We start from the raw sequence: 15284 nt of genomic DNA on the forward strand, positions 1-15284 counted from the left end.
ATATATATATATATATATATATATATATATGAATGTATTTCCTATGTTCCTTTCTGGTTTGGGGGGCAAAGTTTATCATATATGTTTGGGGTTAAATGAATTACAAGTTGGCATGTTTACATATATATGAATGCATTTCCTATGTTCCTTTCTGGGTTTGGGGGGTTAAAGTTTATCATATATGTTTGAGGTTAAATGAATTACAAGGAATTTTCTAACCATCAGTCAGATAGTGGTCTGGAACCATGGACTCTGAATTGGTACCAAATCCATGCAGTCAAAAATATTATTTAATCAGTCTAGTGGTACTTTCCTTTGTTGTCTCAGGCTAGATGTGATGACTCATGGTACCAGAAACCATGCCTGTTCCTATTAAGGAGGAACTTTCTGGCAATCACATCTTAGCAAATGGTCTTAGAAAGTCAAGAAAAACATGAAACCCAATCGTTGGTTACAGAGTGATATGATAACATGTGCAAGAGTCCCTCTTTCCTTTGCTCATAAGATTGTTTCTTTATTTACCATGTTTTGTTTTCTTTTTTATTTTAGAACAGTAGCTTTTAGTTTGAACTTATATGAATTATAGTTCTCTGGCAAAAATAAACACAACAGTTAAAAGTCAGAACTATGGTTTTTGAGTTAGTGCCTATTTAAATAATTCTTTGAACATACTGTTATTTTCCATGGATCCACACATTAGGTGTTGACCCAGGTGTGGCACAACACTTTAAGAATCAGGCTACTAATACAACAATGATGCCAAAGAAGGAATCATGATGCATAAGTAATATTGGAAAAAATGTGCTTCTAAATGTTTGACAACTGGCTGAATGAAAATAGACATACATGTATATGTATGTCTATTTTCATTCAGCCAGTTGTATGTGTGTGTGTATATATATATATATATATATATATTTATATATATACATATACATATGTTTGACACACTTTTAGGTTTAATCTGCATCATCCACATTTTCTTTATCATTGTCTTAAGTCTAGAAATCAACAAAACAATAAATAAAGCCATGCTTTATAGTATTTTTCAATTTCTGAATAATTGGTTAATTATTGGTTCCAAGTCAGTTCTGATTGGGGTAAAGAATGTGATTTTTCAATATCATAATTACTACTTCCTCCAATAGAATAGATTCTAATTAATAATTATTGTGCATTTCCCCTTATAGATCATCCACAGGGACATCACCTAACATAGTAAGTAGTTTTTTCTAGATCTCTTGACATTATGTAGATAGCAGTGGCATACATAGAGAATCCAAGCACTTTCTATTAGGCTTACTTACCACATTGACTGGCTCACTGCTTTTTTTCTAATTATATATCTTTTTGGTGATATCTTTCATGCTACTTCTCTAGCACAATTCTTCATTATTAATATGCTTTATGATGAGTGAAGTCTAAAATTACTAAGGAAATGAAAGTTTGAGCTTCCAGGCATATCAATTTATTAAACAATTCATGCCAGTTACATAACAATTAAGACTGTCAACTAGGCTCCAAATACAGAGGGAGAAATATTTTTTTATGCATTGAAAGAAAAAAAATAAAATTAGAACACATGATTGGGTGTTCTAATTTCTAATTAAACAAAAAGATTAGGGATTTTTCAAGTTGGAAGGAGAATAAGGTTTATGGAACTGGAAAGGAGAATAGTGAAACAGGATGTGACTCAATTACCATGGTTAACAAGATCATGGAATTTATCAGAAAATGAAATTTAAGTCTCAAAATGGATTCTGTTTTACAAGATGGAGTCAATTTGGTTCAATTTATTCTCACAAGTCTCACAATTCTCTCAGCTGTGACCTACCAATACAAATATAACTCTTCATAGAACTTTGGATGATGCAAAAATTTTAATTTATCAGAGAACATAATATTCTACAGTATGTAGTTATATATCATGCAGTCATAAATTAAGGTTCTCTGAAGTTATCAGAGAATTCTATTCACTCATAGATATCATAATCCATCTATAATTTATTATATAATCTTAAGGAATTGCTTGAGAAGGATGAGGCATTATATGAATTCAAAGATATCTGAATTCATTATTTGTCCATGTTGTCTAAAACATATTTACCAATGAACCAGTTCTATCATTTATTCATGCAACTGCACAAATCATTCTTAACAATATGTACTCTTCATCCACTTGATTTTTCTTATGTGGATAGTGAGACAAACCTCTTTTCAGTAATTATCTCATTTAGTAGACTTTGCGGTTTTCTAGGGTCTGATGGAAGTAGCATAATGATATTTGCAAAGAGGAAGAGCATCTGTAGGACACCATCCATAGGAAGTTCTTTAATTTGAAATTGGTTCTAAATATTCTCAGACAATTAAGTGTCACAGTGCTCTGGACTTGGAGTCAGGAGCACCTGAGCTCAAAGACAGTCTCAGATATTTACTACCTGTGCGACCTTGGACAAGTCACTTTAACTTTGCTTGCCTCAGATTCTTCATCTGTAAAATCAATAGGGAAAAGGAAATGGCAAACCACTTCCGTATCTTTGCCAAAAACAAATTTCCAAATGAGATCATGAAGACTATCTAGGGATTTTTGTTTTCTTCATTCTGGTGATCAATATATTAGTTAAACTTCCTGAGGAAATGGCAGAAATTGTTGGTGTTTATTCTTATATTCATTTCTCAATTTAACTTTGGCAGCTTATTAAAATATATTTATAATGGCATTGTCTGCCTATTTTCAAAATTTTTATCCTTTAATTTGATTTAGATTTTTGTCTCTCCCAAATAAATAAATTCTAACTTTCTGAAGCATGAAAATAAAAGTACAAGCTTTGAAAACTATCTTAGTTTCTCCTATATCTCATAGAAGTATATGAATTTGTACTCTCAGAACATTGAATATTAATTATAAAGCAAGTGTTAAACTAGCTTATGATGTTATACTTGGCATAACTAACATGATCTCATCTGGTCATTCCCTAAATAGTGCATATTGCTTGGCCATGCCACTATGGATGAGGCAATTTGAGTTTTTATTTTTACCAGACTTTCTTGTTTAGCAATATTCTATCTCCTTTGATATATGACTAAAACATACCATGCAATTTATAATATACAATAGTCTTTCAAGCATACTCTATATTATAATATATAATAGTATTAGCATAAGATGGAGGGCAGAGTCAATGACAGCCTCAGTTGCTCTGATACTTGATTTCCATTATGTGTATATTTGAATTTTCTTTGTACTTCACCCTGCAGAGAAAAATAGAAAACTTCTCCTGCTAGGCTTTGCATGATTCAAACAAAATGAAACCCAAGGATCAAAAGATCAATTGTCTGAGCCAGGCAATAGAAAAATGCTGGCAGGTGGTATTCTTCCACACACATTGAGTGTCAGACTTCCCTCTGTCACACTACTCTGGAGATTTCTTTGTGGCCTGTGGTTTCTGTTTAAAAAGTCACTTTTTGCGATTAAAGCTCACGCCTTAGGATAGAAAACTATCTGAAAATTAATCAGCCCTATGCTTCAGGAGTTCCTAGATGCTGCCGAAAAAGCACAGAGGACAGATTAGAAGTTACTACTACCCTTCTCTTCTTCATCTGGAAAATGAGGGAATTTGACTAGGTGATTTTTAAGATTCATTTCAACTTAAAATTCTATAACCTGATGTTAAAGAAAGCACATGGACCCATCAGAAGAGGTGGGAATGAATTGGGGTACACAGGATAGCTCCAGACAAAATTGAGAGGCAAGCTGACTTTGTATTCTTCATCTCCCTAAAGGCTTCTCTTCCAAGTGCCTTAAAAATTCCTATAACACCCCATTACTCACCCCCCCATAGGGAAAACTCACTTCAAATTCTCCCTTAACAGCAGAATTCTCTTCCTTTTCCAAAACAAAGGTTACAAGACCTCTCAGGGGTCCATAAGGGAAGAAAATGATCTACATAAATAATTCCCCAGTAAAATATTAATGACTAAAATTTTATTTAAATACTTCCTTAAAACATGTCATCTGATGCATTTTAATGGGTAACTTCCAAAGAAAATATAACTAAAATTTAGACTCAGGTATCCAGCTGATCTGGATCTTAGAGATGTATTTTAACACTTCATCCACTGTAATTCACGTTCTGAAATTACCCTTTGCCCTGTGGTCCTCATATAATTCTAATTATATAATGTAATTATAATTATAACCAAACAGAATAAATTTCTAATTGTGGAATATGAAGAGCTATCAAGTGGGGGAAGGAGGAAATAGGTTTGTTTGGTTGGTTCCAAGGGCTCTACCAAATGCAATGAATAGAAGTTGCTTAAGGGCAAATTTAGTCTTAGTGACAGGAGAGAACATCATTAGAAGTGTCAAAAGATGTGGGCTTACCTCCAGATGTGCTGATTGGAGAATAATGCATTGAGTCCAAAGAAGAAAGTGAATAAAGGAATAAGCTACCACCATTTCTGTCTGAATGTATGAAACTATGAAATGTTTAGAATTTGGGTTAGTCTCCAATAACAAGATGCTGTCTCCAGTATCATATTATAATTGCCTAGGATAAGTAAGTAAATACATGTTAGTGTTTCCATGGGAAAAAAAAACAATGGAAGAGGAAAAGGAGGAGTAGGGAAAGGAGGAGGAGGATGATGATGTTGACATGGGTCATTTCCCCAGAACTATGACTAATGGAATACATAATATTGGGCATAATGTTTCACCTCTCTAATGCTTTAATTTTCTTTTCTTTAAAATAAGAGAGCTGTACCAGATTATTCTAAGGTCCCTTCTTGCTTCCTTTATTCCATATAATTCTATAAGTCTATCTGTTACTATGATACCCATCATCTAGTAAGTTATACATGTAGAATGATTTGAGGTGATGAGAAAACTAATCTTAAAAAAAACCCTCCTCTTTTTGACTTAAATTTCACCCTTCTTTGTAGGATTTCTTAAGGAAGCTTGAATTTTAACTGTACTAAAGCATTAAGCTATCTGACAGGGAAAATACATTTAGCTAAATACATTTAGCTTATTTCAAATGATAGGTATTCATCTATCTAATAAATAAGAAAAATTAGGTTTTGTGGACTATGTCCCTAGTGTTTGAGACTAATATTAAGACTAGCCATGCCCTTCCAACAGCATATAATTTCAGAAAAAAAGGCACTATCAAATGAGGGGATGTGGAAGACAATAGGAAAGATACAAATTTTTTAAAATGGAGGGAAGGAAGATGAGAGATAAGAGCCTATGACAAGACCAGAAGGTTGGAAATGGACAATCACATGCAAGTTCATTTGATTGAAATAAAGAATGCATGAGGTGGTATGTATTTGGCTACCATGTTGTATTTAAATTTTCTTTTTAATTAATTGACCATTTTTACTACTTGTTCTATCTCATTGCCAAAGAAGAAAATATTCCACAGTATAGTATTATTAAGGAAAAGGTTTTTACTAGGGACTGACTTTATACTAGAGTATTTCAGAATGTGCCTTAGCACCTTGGCATTATTCTTCTGTACTCATATATCCTTAATACTCTCAATTTAAGGTCATTTATGAATGTTATACATTAGAGCTCCTTTATTCCAGATTCTGAAGCTAAAAGCCCTGGCAAATTACTAAATGATTCCTCCAATTTAAAAGTAGAACCTTGAAAACATGAACTGACATGATGCTGAATAGGCAAAAGGGAAGACATCCTTTGGGATCTATTTATTTCCTACTTCTATAGCATATTGGCTCAAATCATCGATTCTAGGGAGGATTTCGTGTTGCGGTGTTTGGATCTAAAGTATCACTTAAAGAGTTTAAATGATGGTCATAGTAACTACAGAAACCTGAATTATAATAGTATTTAACTTTTTTTTGTATTGAGTGAACATATGCATAACTATGACTGTGCCTTCAGCTTAACCTTTGTACCTAGACTTCAGAAAAGAAAGCCCTAGAAAGCCCTAGCCTAGTAGGATGTTTGAGCATCTTCCTGGATCCCAAAGTAAACCATTTCATGTGGCATGGATACTATACAAGGGATTTTTCAAGTAGCTTGGAAAGCTTTACAGATCCCCAACTTTGATGTCCTGTAGGAGTAATAACAGAGGTGTTCTTGACTTCAAGGCCAAGATTCTTATCTATTGTGCCTCTAAAATTTAGTAATGTAATGGATAGAGTGGCACACCTGGAGAGAGGAAGTCCTGAGTTCAACTCTTGTCTCAGACACATTGTAGCTGTGTGACCTCGGGCAAGTCACTTAACTTTAGCCTACCTCAGTTTCCTCATCTGCAAAATAATGCTAATAATGCCATCCACCTCCCAGAACTGTGAGGATTAAATGAAATAATAACTTTAAGTTTCTGGGACATAGTAAGCTCTATGTGAATGTTAACTTATTCTTGTTTCTTACACAGAAAAGAATAACTTTGAGTCTGTGTGATACCATTGAGAGGACATTGGAGTAGGAATTAGATGGCCTGGGTTCGACTCTACTTTTAAATTGGAGGAATCATTTAATTTTCTAAATGAGAGGTTTGGACATTGTTGCTGAAAAGAGCTAGAGGTAACTGTGGAGTGCTAACAGAGTCAGCACAAATTTGGGCAAACTAAGTTCAACTCTCCAAATTTCTTACAAATCTATTTGTTATCCCACTCTCTACAGGAATGTTTCTTATCTCTCCTCAAGCCCTCCAATTGCCCCTCTTTTCACTCTCATTTATAAATCTGACCTCATGTTTTACAAAAATAAATTAGGTCAGGGTGGCTAGGTGGCGCAGTGGATAGAGCACTGGCCCTGGAGTCAGGAGTACCTGAGTTCAAATCCAGCCTCAGACACTTAATAATTACCTAGCTGTGTGGCCTTGGGCAAGCCACTTAACCCCATTTGCCTTGCAAAAACCTAAAATAAACTAACTAATAAATGAATAAATAAATAATGAATAAATGAGGTCATTTGCTAAAACCTCTCTCTATACCCCTCCTCAGCTTATGGGATTCAGACATCTTCCCTCAGTATCTCCTCCTTCACTCCAGTTCCAGATGAAGAGGTTCTTCTCCTTGTCAAGACCAATGCTTCTACCTGCATATGTTATCCTTTCCTCTTTCATCCTTTTTAGCAGTTTGCCTTCATTCTATCCCCTTAGTTTCTCCTTATTTTCAGTTTCTCTCTCCTTCCCTTCTCCATCACTTACAAAATGTGCCCATGCCTTATTCATTAAAAAAATCTGTCTTTAGCCTACTTTCCCCACTAGCTATCATTCCACCTTATGTCTTCCCTCTCTTTCATGTTAAATTCCTTGAAAAAGTTATCTACATTCTCTCAGTGAGTCCACTTCTCTGTTTCCTTTGTAATCTGTGTCCTGATTTCATCATTCAACTGAAACCACCCTCTCCATAGTTGTCAGTGATCTCTTGATTGCCAAATCAAATGGTCTTTTTTCCCAGTTCTCATCCTTTTTAGCTGCTTTGTACTATTTGACAGTGTAGATAACCTTCTTTTCATAGATACTCTATTGTTTCTAGGTTTTGTCTGAAAAAGATTCTCCTACACATTTGACTGCTCTCTCTCCATTTTCTTTGCTAGTTTTTCATCCATCCTACGTCTACTCACTCCAAATATTCTGTTCCCTGTCCTCTTCTCTTTTTCTTCTTTAGTATCTCACTTGGTAACTCATCAGCTCCCATAAATTCAATCTTTATGCAAATAATTCTATTCAACCCTAGTGTCTCTCCTAAATTATAGTCAAGCATATAGCCAAACATGTTGAACATGTTGAATTAGAGATCCCAAACATATCTCATACTGAACATGTCCAGTTTCCCTAAGATCATAGACAGTGGCCCAGGTTCACAAACAAGGTGTCATTCCTACCTCCTCACTTTCAACCCTGAAATCCAATCTATTGCCAAATCTCGTCATTTCTACTTTCACACCATCTCTCATATAACCCCATCTCCACTTGTTCAGGCATCATTCAAGTTCAGACCCTCATCTATCTCATTTGCATTATTGCAGTAACCTTCTCTTTTTTAAATTAATTTTTATTAAAGAGATTATTTGAGTTTAACAATTTTCCCTCCAATGTAGTAACCTTCTAACCCATCTTTCTACCTCTTCTTTCCCTACTCTGCTCCATTCTCCATTTCACTACCAAAGTGATTTTCCCAAAGTTTAAGTCTGACCATATCACTCCCCTGCTAGATCTTCTCCAGTGGCTCCTTACTATCTCCAGCATCACTCACAAAATCCTCCATTTGCTATTTAAACCATTTCATAGCCTGGTACTTTCATATCCTATTTAATATTTTTATATTTTATAGTTTACTCTTCTCTATACAATATATGATCTTGCTGCACTAACCTACCTACATACTATTCCTTGTCCATAGTTTTCAATTTTCCATTCTTCCAACTCCCTACCTTTACATCAGCTGTCTCCCATACTCCCCTGCCTCTTCATTTCCCTAAATTCTTTCAAGAAGCAACAAAAATACTAAATATTGAGGGGGAAAGAGAAAGAAATAAAATCCTATTTTACCCAGTCCCCCAAGCGGTTAGCTTCACCTAGATATTTACACATTGTCTCTTCCATTAAAATGCAATCTCTTTGAGGACAGAAACTGGTTTTGCCTTTCTTGGTTCCCCAGTTCCAAATACATATTTTGTTATTGTTATTATTGAGTTGTTTCAGTTCTGTTTATTTTTTGTGACTCTATTTGGGATTTTCTTGGCAAAGATACTGAAGGGGTTTGCCAATTTCATCTCTATCACCTTTTATATATGAAGAATCTGAGGCAAACAGAGCTAAGCAACTTGAGCAAGGTCACACAGCTTCTAAGTATCTGAGGTCAGATTTGAACTCAGGCCTTCCTGACTCCAGACCCAGTCCTCTATCCATTGCATCATCTAGCTGCCCAACACATAGTGAACCCTTAAGAGATTCAAGCTGATTTGACTGAGCCTCTTTTTCCTTCTCTTGAAAATGTGGAGGTAGTAGTGGATAGCTAGAGCACTGGACCTGAAATCAGGAAGAGTTCAAATTTGACATTAGATGCACACTAGCTGCATGACTCTGAGCAAATCACTTTAACTCTGTCTACCGTAGTTTTGTCATCTGTACAATAAGAATGACACCTTCTTCCAATATTTATTTTGAGGCTATAGTGAGGTTTAACTTGTACTCTTCAAGATTTAAAAAAGCAAGTCACCATTTATTTACTTGTTTATTATTCTTGTTTGCCCTTCCTTCCTCATATAATTATTTTGGTAAGAGTGTGCTGGAAACTTCAAAGTGTTGTTAAAAATATGAGCTGTTGTTAACATTTTTTAGCACCAGATTGGGAAGAGATCTTTCCCCATTCCATAACTGCATCCTTAATCATCAACCTTTCAGAAGTTCCTAAAATGAAGGACCTGGAGTGAGTATCCCAATTTAACCTACCTAGGAAAGAATAGATAAAGATATATTATTGGCAGCAGAAGCACATTTGGCATAATCCTGGAAAGGCTAATAACGACAAGAATATATGATGAATTTTTTAAAAGAACTCATGAGGTTAAAGAGAAAATTCCTATCTGACCTGTATTTCTTTGGGATTTTCCTTTTCCCTTGCAAATACGTTTACCACCTCAATGTCTGTCTTGGGGCTCTACAGAGTGATCTGACACAGGCCATACTGCCCATTACTCTAATTGGTGATCTAAATATTTAAACAAACTCTCTGGGATCAGTTTACCTCAGCGTTAGACCAATGTATAATTTAGTACTATCAGGGAAACCAGCATCATATAAATGATGCTTCTTAACCAGAAACAAATGGCATGATAAGAATGATGGAAATGTTAAAATTTGTATATGGCTTGGTAGATATATTCAAAGGTTCCAGAAGAAAAAGTAATCCCCTTGAGAAATCTTTTATTTGACTATTACAAGGTCATTCTCACCAAACGAACACGTTAGAAAATGTCCAATTGAAAAATAATTTAAAATAATTCATTCTCTCCACTTCCTCTTGTTGAAATAATTCCTTTCCTTCATGGTCCAGGTCTTTAGGTATCACTTCTTGCATGAAACCTTCCCAGTCTCCCTGGCTTAAGAGTTCTCTCCCTGCTCATATTTCTTATAGCAATTGATCTAGATATATTATTTGCTCTTATGATAGTCTGTCTTGTAGTATACTTCTTGTTGTTAATGTTGAGTTGTTTCAGTCATCTCTCACATTTTGTGACCCATTTGGAGATTTGTTTGGCAAAGATACTACAGTGGTTTGTCATTTCCTTCTTCAATTCATTTTACAGATGAGGAAATCAAGGCAAAGGTTAGTGACTTGCCCAGGGTCACATAGCTAGTAAGTGCCTGAGATCAGATTGGAACTCAGATCTTTCTGATTCCAGGTCTGGTACTCTATCCACTATACCACCTAGCTATGTATCAAATGCTTATTTTAAAAAATATAACTTTAGGGAAAATGCAAATAAAGGTAAACCAACTTTGAGCCATGATTCTCTAAGCAATAGCATTTTATCAAAAAAAATCAATAAACAAGCTTTTACTGAGTACTAGCAAATATCAAGAGCTGTGCCAGGTACTGAAGACACAAATGAAGTAAATGAAGCAAACTTTAGGAGTTTATATTTTATGGTCATTAATTCATATTTGGGACACCCTCAAATTCCCAAGTGCTGAGTTTAGATTTTTTGATTTTTTTTGATTGACAGTTAAACAAAATGTCTGTTCTCTAGATCCCTCCTTTTAGACCCTTTCTCTTTTTTCCCCATAAAGTGTGGAAACCAGAGGGCTAGGAAGTCATAATCAATCAACAGACATTTATTAATTGCCTACTATGTGGATTATGTTAAGCATGGGGATATAAAAAGAGGCAAAAGACCATCCCTATAAGATTTTATTTTGAAGAAGCTTAAAATATAGACTGGCACATGAAGGTGGATAGAATATGGAAGTTTCCATAAGAATTCTTTGCATTTGTTTATTTCAACATCTATAGATCTTCAAATGATTTCCTGTGCAATGAGATGGAGCTGTTTTGAGATCTAAGACTGCTCTTCTGACCCTCTAGACAGAGTGTGTCCAACCCACTTCCCTCAACACGCATGCAGACCTCAAAGCCATTCTTGCAGTATTATTTCATTTTATTATTATTATACTCATTAGTAATATGGGTTACATTGCAATCATAAAAGTATTAAATTCTACATGTGACTCTTGACAAGTGTGCAATGCAGCCCAAAGAGTTAAAAGATTGGAAACCTGTGTCATCTTTGACTCATTCTTCTCCCTCACTACCACCACTCCCACTTCTAATTAATGACAAAATTTTCTTAGATCTCTACCATCATCATTTCTTTCATATTGATTCTCTTATTTCCACTCATCTCACCACCACCCTAGTTCTGGTGTTTGTTGCTTTATATCTGGATTATTGTCATGGCTTCCTAATTAATCTCCATATTTCCAAGCTCTTTGCTTTCCAATTTATCCTTCACAAAGCTTCTAAAATATTTCTAATGCACTCACCTAACTCTATCATCCTTTGGTTCTGATGAGGGGTTGGTTTGGAAGAATGCATGAATATTACCTGGCATAATTGCTTTTTAGAGGTGTCTCCTTCTCCCACCCCTAGCAGAAAGAATTTCAGATACAGTTGCTAATTTCCAACTACATGGAGAACATCTCTATCTTCATGTTTCATTGGCTTCTCAAGTTCACCATATCCAATATAGGTATAAAACCCAGCTCAGAAGTATAGTGGCCCTCTCTCATCCAAGAGGCCCATCTTCATACTTACCTGGCCAGATTCAATCCTTGTTAAGTTTGACTTCTAAGAAGACGGAATTATACTTTAACTATACAATCTATTTCATTAGGACCCACCCAGAGTAGATCTCTGGGAAAGCATTCTTCTAACATAGCTTAGTGATGGTCCATGACTACAATTTCCCCCCAAATAATTAAGATAATATTTATGGGACAGCTATTTTTTCCTCCAGCATAAAATATATAGTTAAAGCACAGAAGATACCTAAGCACACATTAACAAAACCTTAAAATAATGCACATAATCCATTATTTCTTTGTAATGTCCTGGAAAATAAAGACTTTCAGTAAATTTGAAGCATTGTTGAAAAAGACATTTTACTTTTACCTCTGTCTTAAATAATCTTTATAACTAAGTCTTAATATCTTGGTAAATTAAGTCTGACTTTGATTTTATTAGTCTTTTCATCTGGTGGTAGTTATCTTCTCCCCTGAGAAGCTATTGTGATCACCTCTTGCTGGACTAGCAGAACATGGACCAGGGACTGCCCAACCTCTCCAAAATCTAAGGTCACCATGAAGGCTAAAAGGAATACAAAACAAAAAACTCAGCCAGAGACTTGAGTTATACTCTCAGGCTAATATTAAAAAAAAATCTCAATGTCAAAAATATGTGCTTCACCATTGCAGGTTAGGAAGAAAGGAAAGTGATCACTCCCCCTGCCCCACTTTGAAGAAAGTCCAAATTATACAACATCTAAATCTCAACACCCTCCAGAGAAAAAGAAAGTAAAGGCAGAATTCTTCATTTAAAATTCATACCGTGTGCCTCTCTTCCTGGTTCAGTGATTAATTAGCTTTGAGGCAACCTTTAATCTTAGGAATGGACACACAAGGACTAATCAAGAACTTCTGATCACATATGTCCTTTATAAAACTCCAGAGCACACCCATCCTTATACACTACAGGTCTGTTCCCACTCCAACTAATTCTCCAGAGTCAAATTTGATAGAAAACCTTTTTCTATTAAGGTCTATTTGGATATTTATAACATCATTTGAGACACAGACAAAATTATCAACTTGAACATTTATTTGCTATAGAGCTCCTAGGTTTATTGAACTTCAAGCTCTGCCTGCAGTTGCCTTGGTAGTGACAGACCAAATGATTTCACAAATCTTATATACCCTGAAGGCTAAATGTTTCCACTTCTTTTCTAGGGAATGTCTCAAGTCCAGTAGATTAGAAAGTTCTCATAAATACTGTGGAATCATCATTTCCCCAAAAACCTTTTCTTCTTTCTAATTTCTTATTTGATAGCTCATTAGGCTCCCATTTATTGGTATCATCTTTGACTCATTCTTCTCCCTCTCTACCACCACTCCCATTTCTAATTAATGACAAAACTCTGTCAACTCTACTATTATCATTTCTTCTATTCTTTTATTTCCACTCATCTCACCTCCATCCTAGTTCTGTTGTTTGTTGCTTTATATCTGGACTATTGTAATGGCATCCTAATTAATCTCCATATTTTCAGTGTCTTTGCTTTCCAATTTATCCTTCACAAAGCTTCCAAACTATTTCTAATGCACTCACCTAACTAAATCATTCTCTTGCACAAAGTCCCTTTCTATCTCTATCTTCTTACTGGCCAAAATATAAATTGCACACATTAGCAACCATGATCTTCCCATCTTGTTTTTACTCTCTCACATCATCTACTGTCTAATCCCAGAAAAGACATTAAACTTCTTTTGAAATACTTTTCTTTCTTTTTTTACCTGTTCAGGAACCAAGTCCCTCCTTTGTGAAGCTTTTACTGTTACTTCAACCTAAGAATGTTAATTTTTCCATATTCTGGATTGGGTTTTTTTGCTCTTAAAATATTTTAATAAACTTTCTATTTATTTGTTATATACCTCTCCACTATCTGAATGTAAGTTTGGGTTTTTTTTTTCAATTAGTCCAAGTGCTTAGTAAGGTGCTTTGCAAATTGTAGACACTGAAAAAATACTGAAAATGTCACCTCTTAAATTGTCAGAACCAGACTCTTGCCCTAGACATATATAAATTTGAAAGGGAACAATAAAATATATCTCTCTCTAAGACAGGAGTTCTTAAATTTGGATCCATAATTTTTTTAAATGTTTTGATAAATATATTCATATATCAGTAATTACCTTCGTGATTCTATGTGCTTTATATCACATATTTAAAATATTAATCTGAGAAGGAATCTAAAGTCTTTGTTAGAATAACAAAAGTGTCCAACATAGATACAAAAGTGTCCAACAGAGACACAAAAGAAGCCCTATTCTATAGGTATGCTAAAGTTAATGTTTTGAGAAGAAAAGATCCATTTAGATCATTTTATTTCTCCTGTGAATAAACAACTTGAAAGACCCAGGAGCAAAGGTCACTTTTTCCTCTGTACAGTTGTTCATGGGACTTAGTCACATATGGAAGATTCTGTCAGATAGTAAAGGGTAGTAACAAAAAATGATGCTATGACAAAAGTACAGTAATTCACATATTTCCTTCCGTCCTGTCTCTGGCTGCTTCTACCTGGACCAATTACAGGGAAGATAACTGACACCATTAAGGAAGAATACCTTCCTAGATATTCTAGACAAAGATGTCATTAGATACGTGGGAGACATAAAGATTAGTTTTGGTTCCAAGTTCTGAAGAAAAGGGCATCTAGGATCAACCAACTCATGTACTGAGATGAGTCTTCCAGACTCCAGGCTCAAGGTTCTTTCCATTGTACCACCTACATGCCTCAGTGAGTATAAATAATGACCAACTTTTAAGAACAGGAGTAAAAGTATGATAGGAAATGAGGATGACCTGGTCATAAAGGGAGGCTCAAGGATAACAGGTTTCTACTATTACCTTTGTACCATCAATGGAAAGAGATGAAAGAGAGTAATCATTATATGGCACTCTCTCTAGTTCTTTTACCTTTTTAGTTGTTCTCCTCTTGATAATCTCCATCTGATCAATATCTTTTCAAAAATATGCTTTTGAGAACTAAACACACTATTATACAATATGCAGACTAATTAAAGAAAACAATGTCCCTTCCTTTTATCAACTGCTTTTTTGGGTACTTTTAAAATTACCATTAGATTTTTCTGACTGTCATGACATACTTTTGACTCATAAAAATAACAAAAACATAAATTGTTGTCTAGCCATATCTCCCCATTGTCTTTTTATGAAGTTTAATTTTTTGATCTAGATGTACATGTGGATCCTTTTATCGCTATTCAAATTCATCTAAATCAAGTCAGTAGTGTTTTAGCTACTGAGTTCTTTTTAAAATCCTGACTTTGTCTTCAAACCTGTTAAAAATAATCTGTCTAGGGGCAGCTAGGTGGCGTAGTGGATAAAGCACTGGCCCTGAAGTCAGGGGTACCTGGGTTCAAATCCGGTCTCAGACACTTTATAATTACCTAACTGTGTGGCCTTGGGCAAGCCACTTAACCCTGTTTGCCTTGCAAAAA

Source organism: Macrotis lagotis, chromosome 7, assembly GCF_037893015.1.
Source record: "Macrotis lagotis isolate mMagLag1 chromosome 7, bilby.v1.9.chrom.fasta, whole genome shotgun sequence".
In the NCBI taxonomy this organism is placed as follows: domain Eukaryota; kingdom Metazoa; phylum Chordata; class Mammalia; order Peramelemorphia; family Peramelidae; genus Macrotis; species Macrotis lagotis.